Source organism: Tauraco erythrolophus, chromosome 4 (assembly GCF_009769465.1).
Source record: "Tauraco erythrolophus isolate bTauEry1 chromosome 4, bTauEry1.pri, whole genome shotgun sequence".
Lineage (NCBI taxonomy): Eukaryota > Metazoa > Chordata > Aves > Musophagiformes > Musophagidae > Tauraco > Tauraco erythrolophus.
In genome coordinates, this window is record NC_141468.1 from 31,889,820 (window position 1) to 31,906,121 (window position 16,302).

The following is a 16,302-nucleotide window of genomic DNA, read 5'->3' on the forward strand; positions in this document are numbered from 1 at the left end:
GCTCAATTTTAGAAACATCCTTGCAATCTACTGATAGTCTAATTTACTAATTTTCAACACGTGTATATTGCTAGTTAAGCTGAAGTTGATATCAAAAACTGCTTGGTGGAGTATAAGAACTGAACATCTGTCAAGCTGGATCAAACCACAGATGTCTCTTTCCTGTCCATTAATCATCTGTTGGGAAAGCATGTAAGAAATAAGGAAAGTATAGATTTAACCACCGCTTTTAGAGATTTCCAAAGACAAAGGGTGCATTAAGACTGTTGTACTTCAGTCTTCCTATATCTGTAACCTCTTTTTAAAACTTGTCCTATTTTTGACTTTCACAGCATTCTGTGACAATGATGTTCCATAACTCGATTGTGCCTTTGTGAAAATATTATTTGGTTAATTTCAAACCTGCTGCCAGATCATTCATTCCTTGAAGTTAGTTATTATGCTTTGAGGAGAAGGGGATGATAATTCCACGTTCATTTTCCCGTATTGTTTGTAATTTGCACTTCTCTGTAATATCTTGTCAGTTAGATCTCTTTTCCAAGCTCAGTTCTTTACTGCAGTGGAAGATGGTGCAGGCTTCTGATGAGCCTTCCTGTCTTTCTCTAACTAGACCTGTTCTGGTGGTTCTTATCCCATTTATTCCAAAAATGTGAAAAAGAATTTTTTTCAAATGGGGGCTACACCATGGATTTTGGTAGTGGTAGAATTTCTGAGTACAGCAGCAATTGGTTTTATATATGCTTTGGAACTTTGAACATCCTATGCATTGGTTTTCAAGTGCCACTTGCCACAGCTGACTCTGAGCAGAGTTTTTCCTTGTACTTCAACTGTAGGTTTTTTGTTTGCTTATTTATTGTTGTGGTGGCAGCTACAGCTGTTATCTGAAACATTGACCTTTGAGACAGAGTGTGGGATAGGATAGAAGTGGTCCTCTTGATGCAGATAAAAACTGACTTATCTGCTTAATGTGTCTTGCTGCTGCTTCTATGGGTAATGTTGCTGCCAGACTCGGAAATGAATTTTTTTATTAGGCTAGATTGTGAGAACTGTGGGGTTTTTTGCCTAGTGGATTCTTGAGCACCGTCATTGTAGTTGGGCAATGCTGCTTTCTTCCTGCAGCACTGTACAGCTGTGATTTGGTCTTTGAAAGAAGAAAACTGGATATTTAATTGTGGTAAACTATTTTTATCAACATTTATTTAAGGAATAACTTGCTTTCTGAGATGTTAGTGTTCACAGCAGAGAGAAAAACCTCATATAAGGAATTCTCAGGGTAATTTGCTACAATCTGTCTTTGCTTTCTCTGTGGACAGTACAATTTTGTGCATTAAGCAGAACACTGATAAGATATTTTATGGTACAGTCACATATGTAATTATTGTTTCGGGTTTTTTTTTATAATTGGCAATGGTAAATTCTGAGTGGTTTATTCCTTCCAATTAGTTTTTGAATTAATATGCCCTTTCTAAAGGTGTTCAAGCAAAAAAACCCAATAAACTGGGAACTAATTTCTGAAGGCAGATGTTAAAAAAAAAAAATATTAATGGCTATGCAATGGAAAAAAAATCTGCTCACACTCCACTGCGTGACCAAATAATTTGTTTAACTACATGCACAGTAACCAAAGGTATGATTACCATGGTCTATCACTTAGTAAATGTTCATGTAAATAAAATATACTTATTTGTAGAATCTCTTTTTGCAAGAGGTCTTCTGCTCAAGCTTCATATTCTTGTTTCAGAAGGGCTTTTCAATCATGGGAGGAAAATACAACTCTTTTCTCTCCTTACCTTGGATGCTGGATAGATCCCATGAGGCCTTTGCCATTCTGTCTTGATCCCCAAGAGGCTATTAATTCTAGGGAAGAAAACCCCCAGTATTTAAGAAAATGAATTGTTTAAATTAGTGTAATAATTATATCAGCTGTGTGTGATGGCATGATGATCCTCTTGATGAATTGTGGCCCTGGGAGTTGCTGTTGGTTTGCTGTCCCTCCCTGGAAGCAGTCCCTTCAAAGGCAGCAGCATCCTGCGAGGAGGCAATGCTCTGTTTTGCTGCTGCGTTTGCCTTGACTTTCATTTCCCTTAATTCCCTGCCTCATCTATGGCCCTTTCAGATGAAGTTTGGCAGCTTTTTTTCCTTTAAAGTCTGTGAGTTTCGTACCTTGGTTCAGTGCAAAAGAAGTACAGAACGTGGCTTAATGGCTTGGACAGTGGCCAAGTGGATAGACTGCTTGACTTGAGTTACCTTATTTCAGCTTTGTTCTGAACCTGCTGGCAGACACTGGGCTGACACAAGTTTTTTTACCTGTCTCTGCTCATTTTTGTTATTTACAAAATAGAGGTTTTACTTACTGTGGTTTTTTTAAGAGTTTCAGGAAAGTGTCCTTGTAAGTTCCTTCATCTGGAGAGATGGGAAAACTCCTTAATACTAAAAGAAAAGAATTACCTGTGTCCGGTTTGCCTGAGACCGCTCGGTAGCTTGTCAAGACCATGACTCACTCAGGAAGTATTTCATGGTGCGAGACGATAATGTGTGTCTCCCAGTACTAATTTCTCAGAAATACATCACTGTTTTCTATGTTTTCCTGGACCTGTGGTATCCTAGACATATTCGTAGGCTTCTGTGCCAAATGTAGAGGAAAGGGTAAGGAGAGAACTGTTGCAATGGCAGTTATTTGTAGGGACTCTCCCAATGTGTTAGAAACCAAAAGAATCATCTTGTCTCTTGAAGTACTCGTACATAAAAAGATAAATGTTCAGATGCATCAATGAATTGTAATGTAAACATTTAAAGAGGACTGTTTGCTCATACGCTTCCCTTTCCCCCCGTCACATCAAACGGAACAATTACCCACCTTTGTCAGCAATCTTCATTATCCTAATTGGTTGCATATACTTTTCAGATACATTTTTCTCATGCTCTTGTGAGCTTTTATAAACAGCCACCAACTGAACCTAAACTCTCTTCACCCCTGAGTTTGGAGTAACAGGCACAGTTCCTAAGCAAGCATGAGCAGAATGTGAAGGTTCTGATTTTTCAAGAGGATCCTACAGTTTCCCTTCCAAAAGTGCCCCGTAACACTACAAAGATACTGTTAAAAATTATACATCCAAGTAGGTTTTTTTTTTATTTTTTCAGAGCTTTGATTAGGAAAAAAGTGTATGCACATATTACATTTCTGTTTGGTCATACGTTTTAAGATACTTGTGGGATTACATTAAATATCCCTGAAGTTTTAATTTTACAGAGATTATGGATTAGTGATGAAACTCTGCGGGGCTAAATACACTGAATTCTGCTGGCTCAACTATTGAAATCAGGCTGAAAAGTACACTGGTTATTTCCAACCATTAAACCTAATAAACCAGCTTAAAGCCGGAGTGGGATGTTTAAACTTGTGTTCAGCAGACTCTAAGGATTTTCACAGGAGAAAGTAGTTTTGCTTTACTAGTCCTGATAGCTGTATTCCAGTATATTTGAAATGCCTCTCAATTACACTAGATCAAGAAAGTTCTGCCTCATTTAAGATAAAAAACGTGTGCCAGGGTACTTGTACGTGATTTGTAATCATTGTCTTCCTTAGTTGCACTTAATTTCACACCTTGCCAAGCTGTACTGTCTTTCAAGAGGTTTTATGATACTGAGTTTGTATCTGCAGGGAATTGGCTGACCTGTAGGACAGGCTACAGAAGCTCACAATTACAGTTTATTTTTAATGTTAGCTAAATTGCACAATTTGCTTATTGCATATTTGGTAGGGTTTTTGTTTCGTTACTGAAGAAATAACTACTCATGATTAAAACCGTATTTCAATGATTTTTGATGTGCAGCAAAAAGTTGACATTTAATAAATATGCACCATAAGTAGCAATGTGGTTAAGGGTCATAGGTAACAAAAGCAGAATAATTTCTTGAGTTATAAAATTCTAGAGAGAACATTACAGGTAGCTTAAAGTCAAAATAAACACAACTCTTAGTAGTAAAATGAAAATAATTAAAATAAATTTGTAGTGAAATTCTTGAATGTCAGAGAAATACAGATTGCCAGGAGACTAAAACTCATCTGAAATATAATGATACCAGACAAGCTGAAAAGTAATATTGAAAATTGCAAGATGTGTTGATTTTTTTTTGTATTTTTTTTTGTGTGTGTGTTTGAATTCTACTGGTTTTCCAGTGACTTTTTTTTATTGTCTTCCACCAATGGCAAGTCAAGTACACAGTTAAACCCTGCTCTTCGAAAGGAAATAGAAGAAAACTGGACAGTGTTTCATCTATAATATCGTTTGATGGACTTGTCTGTTAGAAAAATTTTAATGTGGAACATGGGTGCTCTGTCTCTTTTGTATTAGTGAAGAATACCTATGCTCTGCTTTTCTTGGATTTCTTGAATGCTATTTATTACTTGAATGGGATTAAACACTGAAATATTAAGGGGAAACCAGTCTCATTTGCCAAACTCTTTGATACCAAACACAGGGAGTTTCTCAGCTGCTGTCTAACTGTGTTCCCCTTGGATGGCTCTGAGAGTTGGTGAAGAATAATGCTGCAGCTCGCACAGCGGTCTTGTTTTCTTTGCAGTTCACAAGACTATGGCTCTTCTGAGCTTGGGTTTGCACGGTGCTACTCGCAGTTTGTTAGAGGGTGTGAAATTATGCCCCCCCAAGTTTGAAGCAGCATTTGTGTTATAATGCTTTTGGAGAGGAAAGAGGAGAATGGGGAAATGTGTAGTCATTAGGCTTTGGACCATACTTAACCATTCTCACATTAAGTCAGCATGAAATTGTAAGGACGTACTCATCTATTCAAGGCTTACTTTAAAATAATGGCCTTTGTATTATTCTGAAAAAAGTTAAGTGTTTTCTGGGAGATATCTCCTGTGTCTATAATTATGTGAGGCATCTAGTTTTCCCGTTCAATTTTTGCTGACTGTGTAGGAATATGACCGGCAGCCAGTGAACCTTCTGACATATACAAAATTATAACCATGGATCTGGATTTGAAATCATGTAGAGCTTTGTCTCTCAAATTTAACTTTTTGGAGGTTTTGGCGAGTGCCACCTCAGGGTTTAATGAGGTCCAAAATGCAATCAAGAGTTGTCATGAGATCTGGTATCTGCAATCACAGGGCTTTGCTGGCTTCAATGAACCTCAAATGTTGCACTTGTGCTGTGAATACATGAACTTCCCTTCTTTACCATACCTAACACATACAGGAAGTTACAAAAACCCCTGGTGGTCTATTTGATTTTAATTAGAAACTTTGGTTCCCCAAAGGCTATGAACAGAACTTGAAGACTTTTTCAAGATACAATAGCAATAACTCTTTTCTTTGACCATTCTGTTAAAAATTAAGGCAGTTACTTAACAAAGTTTGAAAATGCTTAGAACTTTGGAAATGCTTAGTCTTAATAAAAGTTGTAGTGAATAATATAGTTATTTTTAACTAAAGGAGGTTGTTCTCATAGATAATGTCATCTTAACATAATCTACTTTTTTCACTTACTCCTTTCTACTAGCTGGATTTTTAAGCTGTTACTATTATCAAGTAATGAAGGAAAATGACACTTAATCCACACTTACTGTTCAAAATGGAAGTCTTAGCGCATCGATACTGCATCTGTAGCTCTACATTAGAGAATTGTAAGTGAGACCAACTGGTTGGACTGCAGATAGACTAGTTCCTTTATTATAATTTGATTGAGTGCGTGAAATCTATACCTGATCGTACTGAGTCCACCTCGCCTTCTGTTGTGATGCCTTGTTGTGGTTTAACCCAGCTGGCAACTAAGCACCAGGCAGCCACTTTCTCACTCCTCCCCTCGCCAGTGGGATGAGGAGGAGAAAATCTAACAAAAGGCTTGAGGGCCAAGACAAGGACAGGGAGAGATCTCTCACCAATTATGGTCACAGGCAAACCAGATTAGACTTGGGGAAAACGCAATGAAATTCATTACCAATCACATAAGAGAGGATAATGAGAAACAAAGCCAGATCTTAAAAACACCTTCTCCTCACCCCTCCTTTCTTCCCGTCTCTACGTCCTCTCCCCAGCAGCACAGGGGGATGAGAAATGGGGTTTGCAGGTCAGTGTGTCACATGTAGTTTCTGCTGCTCTTTCCTCTTCAGGGGGAGGACTCCTTACACTCTTCCCCTGCTCCAGCATGGGGCCCCTTCCCACTGGAGGCAGTTCTTCACAAACTTCTCAGACTCAAGTCCTTTCCATGGGCTACAGTTCTTCATGAACTGCTCCAGCATGGTTTCCTCCCACAGGGTGCAGTCCTTCACCAACAGACTGCTCCAGCATTGGCTTTCCCACAGAGTCTCAGCCTTCTTTGAGATCAGTCACCTGCTCTAGTGTGGGGTCCTCCTTGGCTGCAAGTCTTCATGGACTGCTCCACCATTAATCTCCACAGGCATCAGGGGGACAGCCTGCCATCTCACCATGAGTTGCAGGGGAATCTCAGCTCTGATATACCTCTTTCTCCTCCATCTTCAGTGGGTTTGGTGTCTGCATAGTTGTTTCTCTCATATCCCACACCTCTTTCTCATGCAGGCCCAACTGGCCCAGCGAACCTTGGCAGCGCCAGCAGGAAGAGCTCTGCCCAGCAGGCATTCCAGGAGTGGGCTGCTTCAGAGTGGCAGACAACTGCCCATGCTCTCTCCCTCTCTCTGCTGCAGATCTTGCATGGCACAGGTTTCTTTATCGCTTCTTAAATATGTTCTTCTCAGAGGTGCTGATTGGCTCAGCCTTGGCCTGAGGCGGGTACAACTTGGAGCTGGGAAAGCTTCTGGCAGCTTCTCACCGGAGCCACCCCTGTAGCCCCTTCCCCCACTACCAAAACCCCGCCACACAAACCCAACACATGCCTCTAACAGGTTTTACACTGACATTCCTCCTCCGTAGAGAACAGAACTCCTGAGCAAATTCGTAGAGAGAAGCTGTAGCATCCACTCATAGACTCTAAGGTGTTTCTAGACTTGTAAAGACCTGTTTGTTTTACTTCCTTTTTACTTTTAAATTCCTGGTTCCAGAACTAATACAAATCACAAAATTGCTCTTAGCAGAGAAAAGATGTAGACATAACAAGATACAGCAGGAGTTCGAGAAACATAAAAGACTTTATCAACTATTTGACAGAAGAAAAACAATTAGTGAAATCTCATACCTGCATGGACAGGGACCCTGGTGGTACATGTTGAATTATTCCATTTTTGGTGTTGTAGATTGGCATCCGTTCACAACAGCAAATAGGTGCCCCAGGCAGCCATCACTGGTTAATTTAGTGCTCTTTCCTAAGATACAGTGCTTAATAACTAGGGTACCCAAAGGAAAGAGTTAGCAAAAATGTTTGCAGGTGTTGGAGGAACCAGTCAAGCTATTATCAAAGAGATGCTAAAATTCCTGCCTCTAGCTGAGATGCAGGATGAGGAGAGCTTAACAAATGTTCAGACAGTCACAATAAACTGATTATTTATGTTAGAATAGTCCTACGGGTTTTGGCAGCATTGTAATTGGGGATTTGTGAGTGATTACCTTGCTGAATTCAAATGTTGAGACCAGCACAGGAGGGAATACGTTCTGCTGCAGCTCTGTGTCCTTTCTGTATTTCAGACTTGGCATTTGCCTTGTCTATATAGGTAACTGGTGCTATTAGCAGTAGGAATGCCAGATGGTTTGGTTTTGTTTTTTACACAAGTGAAGAAGAGTTGTATACAAGTATTCTACTTTAAATAGTATTTTCAAAGTTGGACATTGATACAAACTTTTTGATTATTTTTGAAGTGCCTTGCAGTATTTCCATGAATAGCTGTTCAATAAATGTTCTTATTAGGAAAATTCCACGTGAGCACTCATCTCTTAAGAACAGTTGTCTGCTGTGTGTGAGCAGCACTTGAGATGTTCAAATGCCACACATGGCTTGGGAGTCCTGGACTGTCATCATCTGAGCTATATGTTTGATCCTTTTAATTGTGGTGTACATATACGTACATACACAGGCAAAAGAACTCACATTCTTTCATTTCAATACAAATTTGACAGCGTTTTTCCTCAGTAATTTGCACGAGATTTAGGAATCCCTTCTGTTATTGAAACTAACATTCATGCACATTGCTTTTATTGAAAGGAGATCAAATTGGTGCCCCCCCCCACCCCTCCCCCCCCCCCCCCCCCGTTCTCTTGTGTCACTGTCTTCATTAGCTTGTTTTTGGTTTGCAACAAGCCTCCTAGGGTATCTGTAGGCAGCACAATGCATTACTGAACAGATGCCCGAATTAGCTGGTGTATTAGAAGCATGAGCATGTAGCTATGCTATCATTCCACTCCATCCAGATCAATTCGTATGTAGACAAAGCTCAGTGCACGTGATGGCCTTGTACAGTAAGCTTTGGCCATTATGCATTAGCAAAGTTGTATGCCTCTGTGTTTATGCTTCTAAAAATTCTGCCTATTTAGAAATCTAAAAAGGTTCTTCAGCTTCTTTTGAGGAGAAAAAGCTACATCCTGGAAAAGGTACAGCTAAGGTGCAGAGAGGGTGACGAGATTGCTAATTCAAACTTTCCCACAAGAAGAAGCAGACATGAAACGAAATTTTTAGGTGGCACTGTAAAATAAAAGGAAGACTTTTTTTTCCATAAAGCATATTTAAACTGGAAAACTTATTGTGAGTTTGTGAACGCTGACATTATGATGCCTAGAAAGCCTGGTTAGGCAAATTCATAGAAGAAAAATCCATTAAAGGTTGTTGAACACTGAAACACCATGTCTGACTCAAGAGATCCCTGTGCCTCAAAATACTGAGCGCTCTACCACTGGATGCTTGCACTGGTTCCCAGTGATCAGGAGCTTCAGAATTGAGTTTGCAGTTTCCTGGGTAGAGTTGTTGGTCTAATTATTTATTGTATTTTTTAAATGGCTGTTCTGATGATGTACTCTCTCTAATGTTGCATTTTCTGCACCTGCTTATAGTGCCAGATGCCTGTTGTGTTTACAATCCATAAGTACATATCGAAGGATAGTTTTTTTACATTTCTGCAATAAAGACTACTGAATCAGAGCCTTCCTCAAAGGTGATATATATATGTCATTACTCAACAGCTAAGAAACTGCATTAAACAAGCTCAATTTTCCATCTTAAAGGTGAAGGACCTTGTGTTTTGACTTGTTGAAGCTCATGCAGTTTGCACTGGCCCAATTTGCAAGCTTATCAAGGTCTCTCTGTATGGCGTCTCTTCCCTCAAGTGAGTCCACGGCACCACACAACTTGGTGTCATCGTCAAACTTACTGAGGGTACACTCAGTGCCGTCATCCATGTCGCTGACAAGGATGCTGAACAGCACTGGACCCGGAACAGACCCCTGAGGGACACTGCTTGACACTGATCTCCATGTAGACATCGCACCATTGACCACAACTCTTTGAGTGCGACCATCCAGCCAGCTCTTTATCCATCGAGTGGTCCATCTGTCAAATCCGTGTCTCTCCATTTTAGAGACAAGGATGTCATGTGGGATAGTGTTAAACGCCTTGGCACAAGTCCAGGAAAATGACATCCGTTGCTTTACCCATGTCAACCAGTGCTGTAGCTTTGTCGTAGAAGGCCACTAAATTAGTCAGGCACGACTTGCCCCTAGTGAAGCCATGCTGGCTGTCACCAACCACTTGGTTATTTTTTATGTGCCTTAGTACAGCTGCCAGGAGAATCTGTTCCATGATTTTACCTGGCACAGAGGTAAGGCTGACTGGTCTGTAGTTTCCCGGGTTGTCCTTGATCCCTTTTTTAGAGATGGGGGTTATGTTTGCCCTTTTCCAATCTGTAGGAACCTCACCAGACTGCCAGGACCTCTCAAATATGATGGCTAGTGGCCTAGCAACTTCAGCCGCCAGTTCCTTCAGGACCCGTGGATGTATCTCATCAGGTCCCATGGACTTTTGTACTTTCAGGTTCTCTAGGTGTTCCTGGACCTGATCTGCTCCTACCCTGGGTGGTTCTTCACTCTCCGAGACCCAGCCAACATCCTCTGTGATTTGGGTGGTGTGGTTCAAGTGGTTGCCAGTGAAGACTGAGGCAAAAAAGTTGGAATCAGTTAACAGCTTATGGTCATCTGTTAGGAGGAAAGGAACAACAGCGTCTCCTTCATTAGTTCTTATGTGCAGATCTCCAGTTATTTCAGGCATAAAAATTTTAAGAATATAACCTCAAGCAAAACTTTGAAGTGGGCCACCCAACCCTGTTACTAGCTAATCAATTCCTTTTCTATCAGAGCATCTTGCTCCCTGTCAAAACCAGTCCCTCTGACACAGCCTTCCCACCCTCCAAATCTGTTATTTTCCAGTGTGTGTTTACCACATTTCTATGAGGTTCGTATGCTGTCTCTGATAGTTGGGGCATCCTGACTTAGAGCATTGAACTGGAGTCTATTTTTTACTCCAGCATTTAGCGTGCACAATATGGCCAAGTAATTATTAAAGTAATTATTAAAATAGTTCAAATATTTCTAGCCCCCATTCTTCTCCCACCCTCCTTTTTTTCAGTTGAAGGACTGTTTTTTATTATGTGAAACCTGAGTCTGCTATTGTAGTACAAATGCTCATTTTTGAAGGCATTAGTAGTTGCTGTAGATGTTGCTTCTACTGCTGTTGATTCCTTTATACATGGAGGTGTACGTCCTGCTGCTCAGCCAGCAACTGCAGTCTACTGCGTGTCTCCTTTCATAGTGTTGAGCTTAATTTTAATTTGTGGTAGGGGAGCATCTTGAGCACCATGTCACATTGCCCCGTTTGTGAGGAGACATTTTCATCTTATAAACAAAAAGTCAAGCCAGCCATGAAACCCAGCATGCTCTTGGTGAGTCTCAAATGCATCTTTTATACTGCTAACACATGTGTACAATTTGAATATGTTAGTTGCAAGTAGAAAAAGAATCTTTTATTTTTTAGAACAGCAGTGCTATCCATGCTCTAGATGAGCAGAAGGTGAGTTCCAGCACCAAAAAACTTAGTTCAGGCTTTATTTAAGACCTTGGGCTTGGATTGATCTTTTTATAGGCCAGGTGCTTGCATATGTAAAACTGTCCAACAATGAACACAGGCAGTGATTTGTATGAGAGCAGAAAGATGAAGTTTATTTTGAGACGCTGAACATAAGAATTCCCTCAGATTACTCCTTCTCTTTCCTGTTTTTCCTAATTGTAATAGTGGTGTGATATGAAGTTAAGGATTGGAATCCTCTTTCCAATTATTCACACAGGTTCTTGTAGTGAAAAACTTTGTGAAACGCATAGAAAGGATGTCTTACAAGGTCTCGTGTCACATTCTCAATTGAACTGACTCTGTTCTGTTGAAATATAGAAGGAGAATATTAAGAAAATATTAGCACTTTTGTTTAATTCTAGCAGTTAATCACAGACAGGTAACTTGTTATCTCTTACAGGTTTGTCGTGGTTTTAGGCTGATCCGGCAACTAAACTCCACACAGCCGCTGTCTCATTCTAGTAAAGTGAGAGAGGAGGGAAAAAAAGTAATAAAAGGACTGAGGGTCGAGACAAGAACAGAGGGAGCACCCACCAACCACAGTCTGGGGCAAAACAGACTCAGCTTTCTTAAAGCAAAGCAATTTATTAACAGTTACTTAAAAGCATAAAGACAAGCAAAACCAGTTACTTCAAAGGATAAAAAGAAAACAAGGCCAGATCTTAAAAACAACACCTCTTCACCCCCCTTTCCTTTTCTTCCCGGCTCCCGCCCCCGGTGCAGGGGGACAGGGAATGGGTGAGTGCAGGTCAGTTCATTCCATGTTGTTACTGCTGCTCCTCTCTTAAAGGAGAAGGAGTCCTTACACCATTTTTCCCTTTCTCCAGTGGATCCCCTACTCACAAGGAAAATCCACAAACTTCTCCAGCGTGAGCCCTACCTGCAGTATGCAATCCTTCCCCATAGGATTGCTCCGGCGTGGGCTTTAACACAGTCTCAGATTCTTAGGGAGTTGTGGCCACTCGCTCTGCGTGGGTCGTCATATAGACTCTAAATGTGTCTCTATACAGACTGTAAATGCCTCTCTACCTGTGCCCATTATTCACAGCTGTCCTCAGGCTCAGGCATCTCCTCTGAACAGAACACCTCCCCTCTGACGGGGGGTTGTCCCACGGACTTTAGATGCGTACCATCCTCAGGCTCAGGCATCTCTTCTCTGACGTGGGTTTTCCACGGGCTGCGAGTGGGTCTGTGCTCCACTGAGGACCACCTTTGGCTGCAAGGGGGCCACTTGCCGTCTCGCCACTGGTTGCAGGGGAAACTCAGCTCCGGCACACCTCGTCCTGTTCCATCTTCACTGACCTGGTATCTGTGTGGCCGTTTCTCTCAGATCTCAGTCCTCTCTGGGTGAACTCGGCCCCGTGGGCACCCTGGGAGCGGGACTCTCCCCGAGTTCCCCAAGCAGCTCCGCCACCACCATCCTCAGTGGGTGGCACCGGCCCGGCGCAGGCCATCGCCAGGCGTCGGGGAGTGGGGACAACGCCCCCCTCCCCTCTCCTCACTCCTGGGCAAAGGCACACCTTTCCCGTTCCTTTGTCCCAAGTTATTGGCTCAAGCCCCAAGGGGGATGGGAGTCTGATCTGGTGGGCAGCTTCTGCCACCAGAACCTCCCCCCCACATCAAACCATGACAAGGTTCTTCTCTTCCTGATTATCTCTCCGTAGTTCTCATGGAAATGAATTGTTTCATAGCTTGGAATTCACTGCACCTTCGATATCCTAGAAATTTTAAGCTTAGAATTAAACTCAAAGCTGCTTTAATATTGTGTATCACTGTGCTTCTCACCATATGATTTCACCTTCTGTATTTTTTTGTGTGTGTGTGTGTCCTGTGTTGTTGTCTTGCTTCCTTATCTTCTGGGTACCCTTTGGCAGCAAGAAAATATTTAATAATGCCAGCCAGCTGCTGTATTTGAACTCAGTTTCTAAACCACTTCTGGGAATATATCCTCCTACAAACTTTCATTGTGGAGTTCCACATTTCTCCCGTGGCTGAGAGGTGATTGAAGAGGGCATCAATCACTATGCTTGTGCTTGAAACACAAAAGGAACATTTATATGACCTTCAGATACTACAATGACAAAAAAAGGTATCTAGATGTAAGCACTTTTGATACTTAGCATCTGGGGGACGTGCATGTGGACAGCACATGTGCCAAGACTGCAGATACTGGTAGGTGAGCTATATTCAGAGTCGAGTTCTCTTCTCCTCTCCGTCCTCCTTTTGTAAGGTCTCTGCTATCCAGTTGCAATGGAAGTGAGAGAAGGTGATAACCACAGCAGCTACTGTCTTTGTGAGAATGAAAATGGTGCATGTTTGATGCACATGGCTCAGTGAATGCTGTATATAAAAAAAGTTCCATTCTATGAGTATGATAAATGTGTAATGCTCTTGAGTTAGGCTGAGAAGGTCTTAAGCCACAGTCACCACAGAGTGATTAATTATATACTTGCTACTATTAGGAGAAAGAATTACAGAGCATCTGCAAAGTGTTGCAGAACAATGGGGTCATTGGAGGAAAGGACGAGAGGTTCGGTACATCAAATTTGTATCATGACTTGGTTAAGAACCCTGTGTCCTTGTTTGCTGGACCCTGGCATGAATCTTCCCTGGTGGAACTTAACTGCCTCCTTCCACAACTTTGTGGTTATCCTCCCTGTTAGTCTACTTATGTATATATCCAACAAATAAACTAAAAAGACATAAATAGCCATCTTATGTCTCGGTCCCAGTTCTGTAACATGACTTGATTAGTAGAAAATTAACTGAGTAAACATTTGTGTGCTAAGTTCATCTGTGGATTCTGGTGCTTTGCATTAAATTCTCTGCTGCTCTGCTTTGAGTGACATTGCTAAAGACCACAGGCTGCCTGCTTTCAGCCTGACCTCGCTGCGAGACCTCTAAGAATCCAGCCAGAGTTTTGCAAGTCGATCGGGTGAATGTACTGGCTGAGCAGTACAGGTGATGCCCTTGTTTCTTTCTTGCTTTTTCTGGTACTCTGCAGGCCATCCTTCTAGAAGGTATTTCAAGGTATATTTTTTTTTCTTCTATACATGCTCTAAAATGAATTCTAGCTATTTTCTACACTGTGTCAGATTTCAGTCTTTTTTTGTTCTAAAAGTTTTTATTGAAACTTCTTTAACTTCTTTAAAAAAGAAAAGAAAAAAATCTTTAACAGATCTAGTAACTAAGTAATAAAAACTGAATGTCACAGCAAAGTCGGATCATAACAATGTGACAGTATATATTGGCTCTTAAGGAGAAAATTACTGTCATTCTCTTTATTGTGTGGAGTTTAAAACTAAGACATCTCACAAGTGTAATAACACACAAGGGTTCGGTTTGGTTTTACATGCTAGTTCTGTTAATTCTTTTTTTTTTTTTTTTTTTTTTTGCAATGAGTGTATGTATGTGCTGTTTTGGTAGGCTTCAAAATTCACTTTTGTTTCTTGCAAGCTAGAAAGGTGACCAGAATGACATCTGTCATTCCAATGCTACAGAGGAATTTAGATACACTTTGTATTGAAATTTAGGGGAGAAGGCAGTCATAATGGTGGTTTTTTAATCTCTTCATAGTTAATAAACTTATTATTTTTAGATCTTTGTATAAAAATTAATTGAAAAAAATCTCATTTTTCAACTCTTAGACAAACTTTTTCAATGTAAAAATACTGTCTTGCAACTAACCTTCTTTAAAAATAGTGTACTTGATTATGGCAAGGCAACTAAAGCAGCTCTTTTTATTTCAGTGTACTTATCTCAGGGCGTTTTATTTCTATGTAAATACTTTGGAGAGTAGGAGGAGCATCAAACTGAATAGAGGTTGGTTCAATACACACGCCTAGGGGAAAAGAAAAAGCTCAATGCTACAAATACATCAAATATATCAAACTCTTAGGGACTGACCAGGTACATAATCTCCCAGACTTTTTTCAAAGGAATAAATAAAGACCATGGGTTACATGCAGTGACAATGTAGAGATAATTGAAGTGATGATTGAATTCAGTGAGTTTCAAAGCCTTCAGATTATGAAGAAAGATTTGGCAAAAATGTACTTCCTGTACATTTTTTTACATGCCATCCTGTAATATAAACCATATCCTATTGGTTGACTCTTAAAATCTGGAACTTTCTGGCCAAGATTTGCAAACGAGTTTTCAGTTTTCATGGTTGCTGACAGCTAATCTCTCCTGCTGCCTTTGACAAACAATGTGACAAGCACAGGCGGTGGATGATGGGTTATACCGTGTTTGAGCGTATTCTCTGCTTGTGACGGGGGAGATCTCCGACAGCAGGCAAGAGCCACTAAAATGGGCTTTTGTGACTCAAAATCTTGCAGGTCCTTTTGTGGAAGAGTAGTATCTTTATATGCATATCTACCCATGGGGTTTCCTTTTGACTTTCACATGTGAAGATTTGTTCTTTTTTACTTTGCTGTGAGATGTGGGTTTTCCTATCTGAATGGAGAGAGATTTGATAGCAGCAAGACTACTGTTAGGCCACTAAGTGATTTTGTGCATCATGATAGAAGGGTGTTTTCAGCTTCAGAATTAAGCTCCAAAAGAATATTGCAATGGAGAGAATCAAAATTATTGTTGTTTGGTCTCATGGCCTGAATCAGGCAATAGTTTAATTCAGGATTTCAGATACAGTAAGCACAGAGTTAAATAGCTGAATTGCTATCTAGTGTGTTAATGGAGTTTTAGCGTTTTTAGGAATGAGCGGCTTTTGAGTATTATATTTTGGTTCTGAGTGAAAAAAATAGCTGGCTGTTTCTTTTAGCACTAACAATGTAAGACTTCAGATTTGACCATTGTAAGCATTTGGGAACATCACCGCTCTGGTGGGTATTTTGTTTCTGAGGCATGTTTTATCTCCAGCAAGTGAAGGGAAGCCCGTTTCTGTCACTCTTGTCCCAGCCTGAGCTCATGACCTTCAAAGGCTTCACTGTCTTTCGGGAGGCTGCAGGGGAGACTGTGGATGCACTTAATGTATTTTAGTGAACAGTGCACTTTAGTGATCTCCACCTCCTAACCATTTCCTCATATTTGAGATTATATGGACTGTTGGGTCTATAGCATCCATTAAGTGAATGTGAAATAAGGTTTTCCTTTCATGGCGTGTGGATGGTACATATGGCAAAAAAATATTGGCACTTTCAGCTTGCAGACTTCTGAGGTCTAATATGTGTTAGTGTGAGCATTTGGAATAGAACAGTTTCTGGCCTGCAGGGTAGTTACAGTCTAGCTAACAGTGTTCTCA

At 40.8% G+C, this 16,302-nt stretch overlaps 1 protein-coding gene across 1 annotated transcript in view; it reads left to right on the plus strand.

The window, feature by feature from the left end:
* The window catches only part of DOCK4 (dedicator of cytokinesis 4), a 261,513-nt gene that overhangs the window by 79,503 nt on the left and 165,708 nt on the right, over window positions 1-16,302 (plus strand). The window lies entirely within an intron of this gene.